The following is a 12,819-nucleotide window of genomic DNA, read 5'->3' on the forward strand; positions in this document are numbered from 1 at the left end:
ATTGTCCCCGTTTCTAGGCCTCAAAAGGGCCCGGACATCAGATTCAAGCTCCAGTCTTCTGAACCCGCTCCGAGGAGCGATACAGCCCCCACCTGCATCCCTGACCCTTCACTTACTTCCTGCCGCACAGTGCCCGGCCCGGCCTGGCTCTGCCTGCCTGTCTGCCAAGAGTATGTTATGCTTCTAGTTATCAGTTCAGCCTCCTCGTCTTTGCATTCCTTAGCTACTGAACCGTATAAACAGCTTCAGCTATAGTCTAGTCTTTATGTCTCCATGCAAGAGAATTACTGTATTAATATTCATAGAAGATTCATAGCACACGCATTACACGAAGAATATATGCATGCACCAGACTTAGAGTCAAGTAGCCTCTGCCCTGATAGCTTTTAGTTTCTATCAACATGTACTCCAAACACAAGATACCAGATATGCCATAGGTACATGTCGTCTTGACCCTGCAGACTTTAGTCTCCTCTTCTAGTGCAGAAGTCATAGCCCCCAGTTCTCCCTAGTCACACGTCATAGCCCGTTTGCGCGCACCACTAGGTTAAAGGTCCCAGCTGCTCAGGTAGCCCCCTCCGTGTTTCCGCCTATCTTATGACACTTCTGTGACGTCTACATCACATGTCCATGTACACGCCTTCTTGTTACACCCATTTTGTCCTTATCTTTCGCGACTGCTACGAGTTACGCCTACTGCTACGCCTATTGTATGCAATGTAATGTAATGTATTATACTATATATATGCTGCACTGTCGATGAGGCATTGCAGCTGCCATCCATTCCATTTCCGTGCAGGCTATCCCGTTCCTGTCCCTTCCCTTATGCCTGATTAAAGCCTGTTAGACTCAGATACCTCGAATCCTGTCTCTTATTTATTGAGCTATCTGTTTTATTCAATGTATTCAAAAATAGTACCGGTAATTAATTATTTATTTACCACATATTGGCGCCCGAATAGGGACTTGCCCTTTCCCCACGCGCCGGCGAAGCCACGCAGGCCCCCTGACCCTCTGCAGCCGTGACGGAACCATACCGTGCACGTGCAGATATTTCTGCTTCAAGTATCCCTCAGGCCCACGGAGGAGACGGAGGTTGCGGTCCAGCATCCAGACGAGGCCGTGAGGAATGCGGCGAGTCCCGACCAGAGCCCAAGCCGAGAGTACAAGGTCCGAGGTATCCGGAGGCCAACCTGTAACTGAAGTCCGAAGTTCGGAGTCCGACGTCGTAGCAGTCCAGTCCAGTACGAGGCCTTCCGTTCTTGCTGCCCGGTGAGTACCGTTGCTGGGGTAGTATCTAGACAGGGTCAATTAATTTGTCTCTGGTCCGATGGGTTTGGGTACACAGATCCAGTCCGAAGTATTCACTTAGGTGGATACGGGTCCTGACGTGTCTCTTTATGGGACCGGTATGTTCTGTACTGTTTTAGCAGTGCATCCAGTAATTCTAGTAAGTCTGTTCTCGAGAAGTCCGAGTATTATGTTTTAAATATACCAGGTAATATTCTGTTCGAACTGTTATTAATGTTATTTAATGTGTTTTCAATGTCGTGGTATGAGTGATTTGTTTTGCTATTCATTACTGTGTTTATCGTGTATTGTATTGTGTTTGGATTCAAGTCTAGAATGCCTCTGTTTTCCAAGTTACGTCAGATAGGAACCCGGAAAGGGTTACTCGAAGAATCAGTTCCTGTCCCGCCTAGGGACAGTCCAGGACATTTTATGTATCATAAGCATGGCTTAAGTGCCATATTGTATTTCGATTTATGGGTCGACTATACCAAGGATCTAGAGGAGAAATATAGATGGCCTGTATCAGGTACATGGGATGCCGAGTGCATCATGCGAGTAGAAGAGGCATTATGGAAAAGGAAAGCCCGACAGTCCCAGAAAGATGCCATCGAGTTATGGCGAAAAGAATCTCATAGAAGAACCGAAAAAGAAATCAGAAAAACAGAGTTAAGTAGGGAATCCTCAGAGAGAGCCCAAGAAAGGGAACTTCTAGAAGAAGGTGACGAGTTAGAACAGAACAATCAGACAGACAGAGAAATGCCCTTATTAAAGGCATGTATCCTCTTCTTGCCGAGGGCTTGCCGAAGGCAACCCCGGAAGCATCCAGTAATTTTCCGCCACCATTAGTCCCGATTAAGCTACGTCATAAACCGACCGCAGCTGAAATTTTTCTTTCGTCCTATTTGGACGATACAGTCCCAGAATATGCAAATCCTGTTCCGCCTGCTCCTGTTAATAATGTAATCCCTGTTCCTCCAGCCACTGGTCCCGGGGATCAAGTTAATGTACCCCCGGCCCAGCCTACAGTAAATGCACCCGTTTTACCAGTCATGCTACCAGCACCGGCACGTCCGGTATTACCTGACGACTCTAGCCCAGGAGGGGCGGCGGGAGGCGCTCCTACCACCCCGCCTCAAACGAAACGAATGACGCTGAGAGAAGCAGCGTTACAACGTACACCGAAAGTCTCTACGTACGCAGCCCTCAAGAAATACCTTACTGATTGCGTATATGATTCAGTACCAGGTGAAGATTACATGATACTGTATTCAGTACGTTTACGACGAGTTACCACCTTTTTGGTTACTCTGCCAGACATGAAGGACCATCTAGATAGAATATATCGTTTTATCCGTACAGGGGAGGATCCAGAAAGTATTCACGAAGCTATGGCACACAGAAAAGTCGAGACTCAACATCTGATTTTACAGTTTTTGATTAACTGTTTAATAAGAGAACAAGACTATCCTGAGAAAGATAAAGATAAGATGAAAGTCCTGACAAAGTGGAGTGATAATATAGCCGAGGGAAAACACAAGACACAGAATTGTATAGACGCTATGTACAGGAAAATCCGTAAGGAAATTCTAGACATACACGAAAAAGAGAAAGCAAGGAAAATAGCCGAGAAAGAGAATGACTCTTCAAGTGAAGAGGTAGACAGCGAGAATCCCGACAGAATAGCGTATGTAGGTAGAACTAGACTTTCCGACAGACATTCACGTCCAGATTACGAGAAAAGTTTTCTTCCTCCAGTGCCAGAACAATGTTCTCTTGAGCAAGTATTCCAAGCTACCGATAAAATTCTGAAATCACGAATAGGTTATAGTGAACTTAATACCATGCATGAACAAGAACTAGCCCGATCAGCAGTCCGATGGATTAGTGATTCTACCACGTTTCCAGATGAAATCGTGGCACAAATGTTCCTGAAACTGCCCCCAGCCGAGCAACGTCTGGTGGGTATGTATATGATCCAGCACCTCATCACACTGTATGAGTTCAGCATTCTGATCCAGGTCCTTTACATGATGTATTGAACGAGTTACTCCAGTACAGATGGAAAGGTCTAGGTACCGATTTAATTAATGTCATTCTAGAACAACGCCACAAATACAGAACGTTTCTGACTCCGCATTTTGTTCCCGTTCCACCCCCAGTAAGGAAGTCATTCTACATAGATAGACAGAATCCGTTACGAGAAGTGCATCCAGTCAAGAAAGAGGGTGGTGGTCTAGAACGAGTATTTGTTTACACCCCTATCACAAAAATGGAACTCTTAGAGATGAAAAAGTTAATCCCCTGTCATGATAAAGATCCAGCAGGGTTCCATCGTGAACTAAAAGACATGCTCCGTATGGGAGAATACACGTATCCTGATATCATTAAAATGTTAAAGGTCTTGTTGCCTGCGGGCATATATGAAAAACTAAAAGAAAAAGAATGGGAGGTGGGAGAGAATAAGATAGAATGGTCCGCATTAGAAGCCGAAGATAATACACGAGTACCAGGTACCGGTCTTGGGGATAAAGCTAAAGCTTTGCCCGAACTGTTAATACAAGTCTTGCCAAGATTACTAGCCACGAAAAAGGAAGACTGGGATGCCATCTCAGCCTGTAAACAGAAACAAGACGAAGATACTAGTGACTTTTATTCTAGATTCGAGAAATGTTTCATTATTAATAGTGGTCTGAAAACAAGTAGTGAATCGTATCCACATCTTTTTGTTACTAAACTAGTCGAGAATTCAAGTCCACAAGTTAAAAATCGAGTACTGAAAGTCGAGAGTTCTTGGCAAGCTAATACTCCGTCACAGATGCTCCAGATGCTCCAGTATCACCAGAACAGAAGCAGGGAAGAGCAGGAACATGAAAGAAGACGTATGAAAGACACGAAAATGAAAGTATTAGTTGCACAGTCTGTTCCACAAGACAGTCATAAGAGGGGTCCGAATCAAGCCAGTCATCCTACAGCTCCCGTTAAAGGGACATGCAATTATTGTAAACAGCCAGGTCATTTTATAAATGAATGTGCAGTTCTGAAACATAACATAGCTACTTGTAAGACTAAAGAGAGACCACGTCCGTCTAGACAAGAACAAGTTTCACAGACTTTCCAGCCACCGCAGAACGCACAACAGACAGTTACAGTACCGCAGCCTATAGCTGCAACACAGCACGTTACACAGCAGATGTACCAGTACGCACAGTCAGAGTATCCAGATTATCAGCCGTATTCATGAAACAGCCTAGAGAGGGAGGTTGGCTTGCCTCTCATCGAGATTCCTGTAGATCAAGAGGGTCCCTATGTACATAGTCAAGTATTAGGGAAAGACAGAAAGTTTCTGATTGATACAGGGGCAAGTAGGACTACCATCAGTCATGACGAGGTTCCAGGGGCTCCGCTCTCAGGCTCTAGAAATGTTTCCCTTGGATTTTCAGGAAAGCCTATTGTTAATGAAATATCGAAACCAGTTACTCTAGAAGTTGGTCCACTGTCCCGAACTACTGATTTGTTACTTACGAAGTCATGTCCAGAAAATGTATTAGGCATTAAGACACTGAAAGAATTAGGTGCCATAATTTGTTGCTCCCCAGAGGGAGTAAGACTGTTCCTGCGAGATTTTAAAGGTCATTATGTATTACGTGATTTTGATCCAAGATTATTGAATGTACCACAGCATTTATGGGCGCAAGGTCCAACTGATGTAGGTTGTATGCATATCACACCCCATCGTGTCACCCTGAAACAAGGTGTTGTATTACCACGAATCAGACAGTACAAATTGCCACCTGAGGCTGTAGCAGCCTTATCCAAAATTATTGACGAACTTATTGTTCAAGGAGTAGTTGTAGAAACTGACTCCAATGTATGTAATTCTCCTATCATTCCAGTCCTGAAACGTACTGATCCAAATGCACCTCCAGTTTATCGATTAGTGATTGACCTTCGAGAACTTAATAAATGTATCATACCACAGTACCCAGTAGTCCCAGATATTTCTTCCCTATTGACTGCCATTGATTCTGAAGCCACGTTCTTTACTGTAATTGATCTCAAGAACGCATTCTTTAGTGTCCCCATTCATCCAGACAGCCAGTTTCTTTTCGGATTCTGTTTAAATGGAAGAAGCTATAAATTTACACGAGCTCCTCAAGGATTCACAGAAAGTCCTAGCATTTACAGTCAAGCACTTAAGAGACAACTAGACAATATTCACATGCCAACTGACACTGCCCTGCTCCAGTATGTCGATGATCTACTGATCACAGCCCGTTCTGAACGTGACTGCGAGCGTGCGTCACTGACAGTCTTGTATTTCCTGGCCGAGATGGGGCACAAGGTGTCCCCTTCAAAGCTTCAGTTCTGTGTCCAGCAAGTGGTTTACTTGGGACACTTACTGTCCAAGAGGGGTATGCAGTTGACACCTGACCGTATCCAGTTAATAGCGCATCTTCCACAGCCCAAGACTCAGAAGGAGGTACGAGCCTTTATCGGCCTCACTTCTTACTGTAGACAATGGATTCCTCGGTATGCATTTCTAGCCAAACCACTGATACAGTTAACGACACAGGAGGCAGCCGTATCGACTGTCCTCCCTTGGACCCAGGAACATACACTTGTTTTTAATGAGTTAAAGAAAGCTTTATGTAATGCACCTGTTCTAGCAACACCAAACTACAGTAAGCCTTTTACACTTTTTGTTACCGAACGTGATGGTACTGCATTATCTGTTCTTACACAAGATCAAGCAGGACAATACAAGCCCTGTGCTTATTTTTCTAGCACATTAGATCCAGTAGCCCAGGCTCTGCCTGCGTGCCTCAAGTCAGTTGCAGCCACAGCTCTAGCTATCAGACAAAGTGATTCCATAGTGTTAGGACATTCCCTGACAGTACAAGTTCCACACTCCGTGGAAGTTCTTTTAAACCGAACACAGACCCAGCACTTGACAATTGCACGTTTAACAGGTTATGAACTGACACTGTTCCAGCCACACATAGAAATCAGACGCTGCAACATTTTAAATCCCGCTACACTGTTACCCTCAGTTACTTCAAGTCCTGCCACACATGACTGTGTGGAAGTTGTTAACACCATGACAAAGCCAAGACAAGACTTGACAGATATTGCATTACCTGATCCCGACCTGACACTTTATGTGGATGGTTCATGTATGAGAACAAGTACAGGAGAACTAGTAGCCGCGTATGCAGTGACTACTGAAACCGAAGTTATAGAAACACACCGTATTGATACCCTGTCTGCTCAAGCAGCAGAGCTAGTTGCTCTGACCCAAGCCTGTATACGTGCAAAGAACCTGAAAGTTAACATATACACAGATTCACGTTATGCATTCGGAGTCGTACACGACTTTGGAGTGCTCTGGCAAGAGAGAGGTTTCATGACTTCTCATGGAACTAAGATTCAGCATGGTCTCCTCATTCAAGCTCTGTTAGATGCCATACATTTACCGACAGCTATTGCCATTATGAAGTGCAAAGCACATACGAAAGTTACTGACATCATTTCCCAGGGTAACGACCTGGCAGATCGTACAGCCAAGCTTACAGCTCAGACTCCAGACATTCCAGTTAACACGACACCGACACACATTCCAGATCAGACAACTTGTATGACAGTTAAGGACCCTACACAAGATGTAATAGATATACAGTCACATGCTACCTCTGATGAAATCAAGAAATGGTTCGAACAAGGAGGGGTCCAGACAGATCAGGGATGGTTGACGAAGGGAAAAGCCACATGGTGTCTCCCCGACTCAATGGTTCAAGTCATTATTAATACCGCACATAGTCCAGTACACCTAGGAGAAAAGGCCATGTTAGACAGTATCCAGAACATTTGGTTCAACAAGCATTTACGAGCAGCCGCCAAACAGAAAGTACGTACCTGCATGATATGTTGTCAGTTCAACACAGGTAAAAGTGTCCCGGTGGAACAAGGTGGATTCCATCCTCCTGACCACCCTTTTGAAGTCCTCCAGATGGATTATATTCAGATGGAGCGATGTCGAGGTTTCAAGTATGTCCTCGTAGTTGTATGCGCTTTGTCCAGATGGACAGAAGCATATCCAGTTCCAGATTACACTGCCGCGACCACTGCCAGGCAGTTGGTTCGTGAGTTTTTCCCCCGCTATGGTTTGCCAAGGGTCGTGTATTCAGACAACGGCCAGCCATTCTCCTCTGAACTCATGAAACAAGTTTCCCTTCTGTTAGGGTACCAGTGGAAGTTCCACTGTGTACGCCACCCCGAAGCAGCTGGTCTAGTTGAGAGACATAATCAGACATTGAAAATCCGCATTGCAAAAGTATGCGCAGAGAAAGGTGTAGATTGGTTGGTAGCACTGCCAGCTGCCCTTTTTTATATGAGAATGGTTGCACACTCCAGATCAGGTCTGTCCCCGTAGGAGGTCGTATTCGGCCGTCCTCCAAATATGTGGGGTACACCTATGCCCCGAAAGATTACAGACGTTTCCAGTAATATGTTGACAGATTACCTAGCTTCCTTGATGTCTGCCCTACACTCTTGTCGTTCGCAGGTCGCCGCTGCTTTTCCAGACAACACCGAAGTGAAACAGCATAAAGTCATACCAGGCGACTTCGTCCTCGTGAGAAATTTTGATCGTTCAAGTCCGTTGGAGCCCCGTTGGAAGGAGCCCCAGCTGGTGTTATTAACAACAAGGACCGCCGTCAAGCTCGAGGGACGCAAGGGCTGGGTACATACCAGCCACATCAAGAAATTCCATGGATTACGACCAAAGACATTTATCAAAGACTGCCCCGTTCTCAAGGACTGCCCCGAAAATGAATCTAAACTTACCCTGTTAGAGAAAACTCCGCAGCAGGAGTATAAAGCCAAGTTGAGGTCTAGCAAGTCAGACAGTTTAATTGTTTAAGTCCCTCTCGGGTGAAGCGGTTAGACAGGTTCCTGACATGTATGAGATAGACCCACATAGTGAGAGAGTTAGTCAAAACTCTAAAAGATGTATTATCGTTCTATTCTTTTTTATTATTTTTGAGTCTTATGGTTACCTGCATAAGTTATGCTTTTCATTTATGTTTTCCTATTTCACATGTACATATGTTTTCTAATGTTACAGTAGAGCACACATTTAGTGATCTGCCTCCTCACGAGTTATCCTATCGTCTTGCTATGCGTAATAACACATTTATCAGAATGTTACACTATTCACACCAGACCAGCAATGCCACTAATTGTTGGGTGTGTGGTCGACTTCCCCCTTTCCAGACACCGAAGGGAGTTCTGCCACTTTTTCCTTATCCGTTTTCACATAATGGTTCGTGTGGAGCATGGTCCACGTTAACGTCATCCCTAACTGATATGTCCCTTTTGAATAGAACATGTTTCCCAGACAAGGAAGGTTTTCCCCATAGAACAGGATCAGATCTAGAAAATGAAGTATATGATTTAGGTAATTATTCCTCGAATTTCATGGTCCTGAATGTCCAGTCCGATACTACTCCAGATTTGCCCGCTATTTCAGTACTACCAGTTAAAGGCGAATTATGTGTCAGAAAGAATGGTTCCGCACATGTAGGACATAGTGATTGTACTACTGTGGTCGAGTATAGTGACAGTGGGAAATCTATTTTCAAAGCCTCACGTCATTCTTATTTTGTTTGTGGTCAGACCGCATATATACGTCTGCCCCTCGATTGGGATGGAACCTGTTACATTGCCTTCCTACTGCCACCAGTTTTTCTAGCCCCATCTGATTATCACAGAGACACACATCTAGTACACATTAGACATAGAAGGGAGACTGAGTCCCCAATTGTCGATCAAACTGAAACTACTTTAGAACAATATCAAGACTTCAATAAAGGATTCTTTTTCTTCATAGGTCCGGTCCAGAATAGTAAGTTAATACGTAGGTTAACCAGAACCCTTGAAGCAGTAGTGAATGAGACTACTTCCGCTCTAGGTAATTTAACCGAAGAGCAATCTGCTATGAGATTTGTCGTGCTTCAAAATCGTCTCGTCCTTGACGTCATACTGGCCGATAGGGGAGGAGCATGTAGAGTCATCGGATCTAGTTGCTGCATTTTCATTCCTAATAACGCGCCGTCTGTTTATTCAGCTATAACAAGACTTCATAAAATTGCCCATCAGTTACACCAAAATCCAGGCACCTGGACATGGTCCGGTTGGCTCTGGAGTATCATATCTGCCTGGGGATGGAAAGTATTGTCATTTATAGGTATAGCAGTAATGATCATATTCAGTTGCTGCCTCTGTTTACAATGTGGCCCTGCGATTTGCGGCTTGTGTGCTACCTCTTGTATTCCTAGTCCTAAGTACCGTTCCAAGACAATTCGAGATGAGCAAATGATGCTATATGAACAGATAGATGGTATCATGAATATTGATGTTTCCTGATGGAAACGTAGGGCACAAGGAGGGAATGTGGAAAAATAAATTTTGCCATGTTCTATGTGCCTACGTGTTCCCCATCCTATGTTATATGTGCATGATCGATATGCATGTATCCCCCTATGATCGATTAAAGACGCAATTACAGTTGTGTCCAACTCTAGTATGTCAGTTTCCAGTTCTCGTGAAAGCAACGAGTATTAGGCCTATGTTGCCATGTTTTACAGTGTACACGTTAATTCATTGAATTGTCCCCGTTTCTAGGCCTCAAAAGAACCCGGACATCAGATTCAAGCTCCAGTCTTCTGAACCCGCTCCGAGGAGCGATACAGCCCCCACCTGCATCCCTGACCCTTCACTTACTTCCTGCCGCACAGTGCCCGGCCCGGCCTGGCTCTGCCTGCCTGTCTGCCAAGAGTATGTTATGCTTCTAGTTATCAGTTCAGCCTCCTCGTCTTTGCATTCCTTAGCTACTGAACCGTATAAACAGCTTCAGCTATAGTCTAGTCTTTATGTCTCCATGCAAGAGAATTACTGTATTAATATTCATAGAAGATTCATAGCACACGCATTACACGAAGAATATATGCATGCACCAGCCTTAGAGTCAAGTAGCCTCTGCCCTGATAGCTTTTAGTTTCTATCAACATGTACTCCAAACACAAGATACCAGATATGCCATAGGTACATGTCGTCTTGACCCTGCAGACTTTAGTCTCCTCTTCTAGTGCAGAAGTCATAGCCCCCAGTTCTCCCTAGTCACACGTCATAGCCCGTTTGCGCGCACCACTAGGTTAAAGGTCCCAGCTGCGCAGGTAGCCCCCTCCGTGTTTCCGCCTATCTTATGACACTTCTGTGACGTCTACATCACATGTCCATGTACACGCCTTCTTGTTACACCCATTTTGTCCTTATCTTTCGCGACTGCTACGAGTTACGCCTACTGCTACGCCTATTGTATGCAATGTAATGTAATGTATTATACTATATATATGCTGCACTGTCGATGAGGCATTGCAGCTGCCATCCATTCCATTTCCGTGCAGGCTATCCCGTTCCTGTCCCTTCCCTTATGCCTGATTAAAGCCTGTTAGACTCAGATACCTCGAATCCTGTCTCTTATTTATTGAGCTATCTGTTTTATTCAATGTATTCAAAAATAGTACCGGTAATTAATTATTTATTTACCACAGACAGCCCTTTGTTGTCCTCACTTTCAATTTATCAATATAGCTCTTGAGCTAAATATCACATTGGTTATTGTTAATTTTTACCATAGTAATTTCGTACAAACAAACACTGAAATAGCAAAGAAGCTTGAGAATTCCTTAAGTGAACATGATAGAAACGTTAATACGGACTATATTATACTCTGGGGAGGAGATTTTAATTGTAGATTGTGTACTCTGTCTCAGACATCTGTTTGCAGCCTGGGATTTGAGGGTTCAGAACAAAGAAGCTATTTTAAACACAGCCCATGTGGTGACATTTTTAATACTAAACTGTCAAAATATTCTCTCTTCATAACCATTGATTTTTTGGGGAGCACATACCAAACCAAATTACATATATGGGTCGAGACCAAGTAGTCTTATTGATTTTATTGCTATTTCTGACTATTTAAAACCACATTTAATCCGTTTTTCTATTTGAGAAGAATGTTCAAGTGACCATTTTCCATTATCACTTCTTCTTGTATTTGATAGGAAATCCAGTGAGATATCAAAATCGCATCCTGTATCGCATCATAAAAATAAGGGCATACTACACAAACGGTTAACTATAAACACTGATGCCATCTTGGCCAAGAGAATGTCTAAAAATTGGGCTCAAATAGAGGAGTGCCTGAAAAGTACTGTCAATCCACATTGCATGCTTTTGGCCTTTGCTCACATAATTGGGTCAATTAATGCAGCGCTGCGGGGGAATGGGAGTTCAACACAACAAAGAGTCTCCAAATGGTTTGACAGCCATTGCTCGCTGATTCACCCTAATCTGATAATGGCCCTGAAACAAAAGCAGAGGTACAATATAAGTTTAAAGAAAGTTTAAGTTTAAAGAATTTGTAAAGCGCGACATACACCTGAGCGGTTTCTTGGCGCTGAGATAGCAGACAGCCTACATGGCGGAATCAACCGCTAGGGCATAAGCTGAGGCAGGGGACGAAGGGTTTAAGACAGAAAGGCCTGGGTGAACAAAAATGTTTTCAAGGATTTGCGAAAAATGGAGTACTGGGTGAGGGACCTGAGGTGGAAGGGAAGGGAATTCCAAAACACAGGGGCGAGGGTAGAAAATTTAGAGCCGCCCTGTTTTTTTTTCCTATAACGAGGGGCTACTAAAAGATGTTGGGCCGAGGAACGAAGGTCTCTGCCGGGAACGTAGGTTTTAATGGCTGAAGATATAAAGATAGGGGCCAGGCCAGTCCTGGCCTGAAAAGCCATGCAGCCTAGTTTGAACAAGGCGCGTTCCCGGACAGGGAGCCAGTGAAGGGTCTTCAAAAGGGGAGAGGTATGGTGGAATTTGGGGAGACCGAAGGCCAGGCGGGCCGCCTGGTTCTGAACCAGTTGTAGCTTGCGCAAGCTGTACTGAGGGATGCCATTGAACAGGACGTTCCCGTAGTCCAGGCGGGACAGGACCAGTGCGGACATAATCAGTTTGAGTGCAGAAAAAGAAAAAAAGCGAGAAATAGAGCGGATAGTACGGAGAGTGAGAAAGCAGGAAGAAACCACCGAACCTATCTGGGAGTGAATAGTGAGTTTGTCATTGAGCTTGATACCTAAGGTCTTAACAGAGGAGACTGGGGTGGGGGGAGAGCCAAAGGAAGGGGGCCAAAATAAAGAGTTCCAGGGACTGGAGCAACCACCCGTAACCACAAGTTCCGTCTTATCGGGATTGAGCTTCAGGTGGTTGAAATTCATCCAGTCCCTGATGAAGGATAGAATAGATTGAAAATTGGAAATAGAGTCAGAGGAAGAGGACAGGTTGAAGATGAGCTGGAGGTCATCGGCATAGTTATATACCGTGACCTCCAGCTGCTGAAGAGCAAAGATAAGAGGAGAGATGTAGAGATTAAATAATAAAGGAGACAGAGAAGAACCCTGGGGCACC

The sequence above is a fragment of the Lissotriton helveticus genome, chromosome 5_1 (genome assembly GCF_964261635.1).
Source record: "Lissotriton helveticus chromosome 5_1, aLisHel1.1, whole genome shotgun sequence".
Classification (NCBI taxonomy): domain Eukaryota; kingdom Metazoa; phylum Chordata; class Amphibia; order Caudata; family Salamandridae; genus Lissotriton; species Lissotriton helveticus.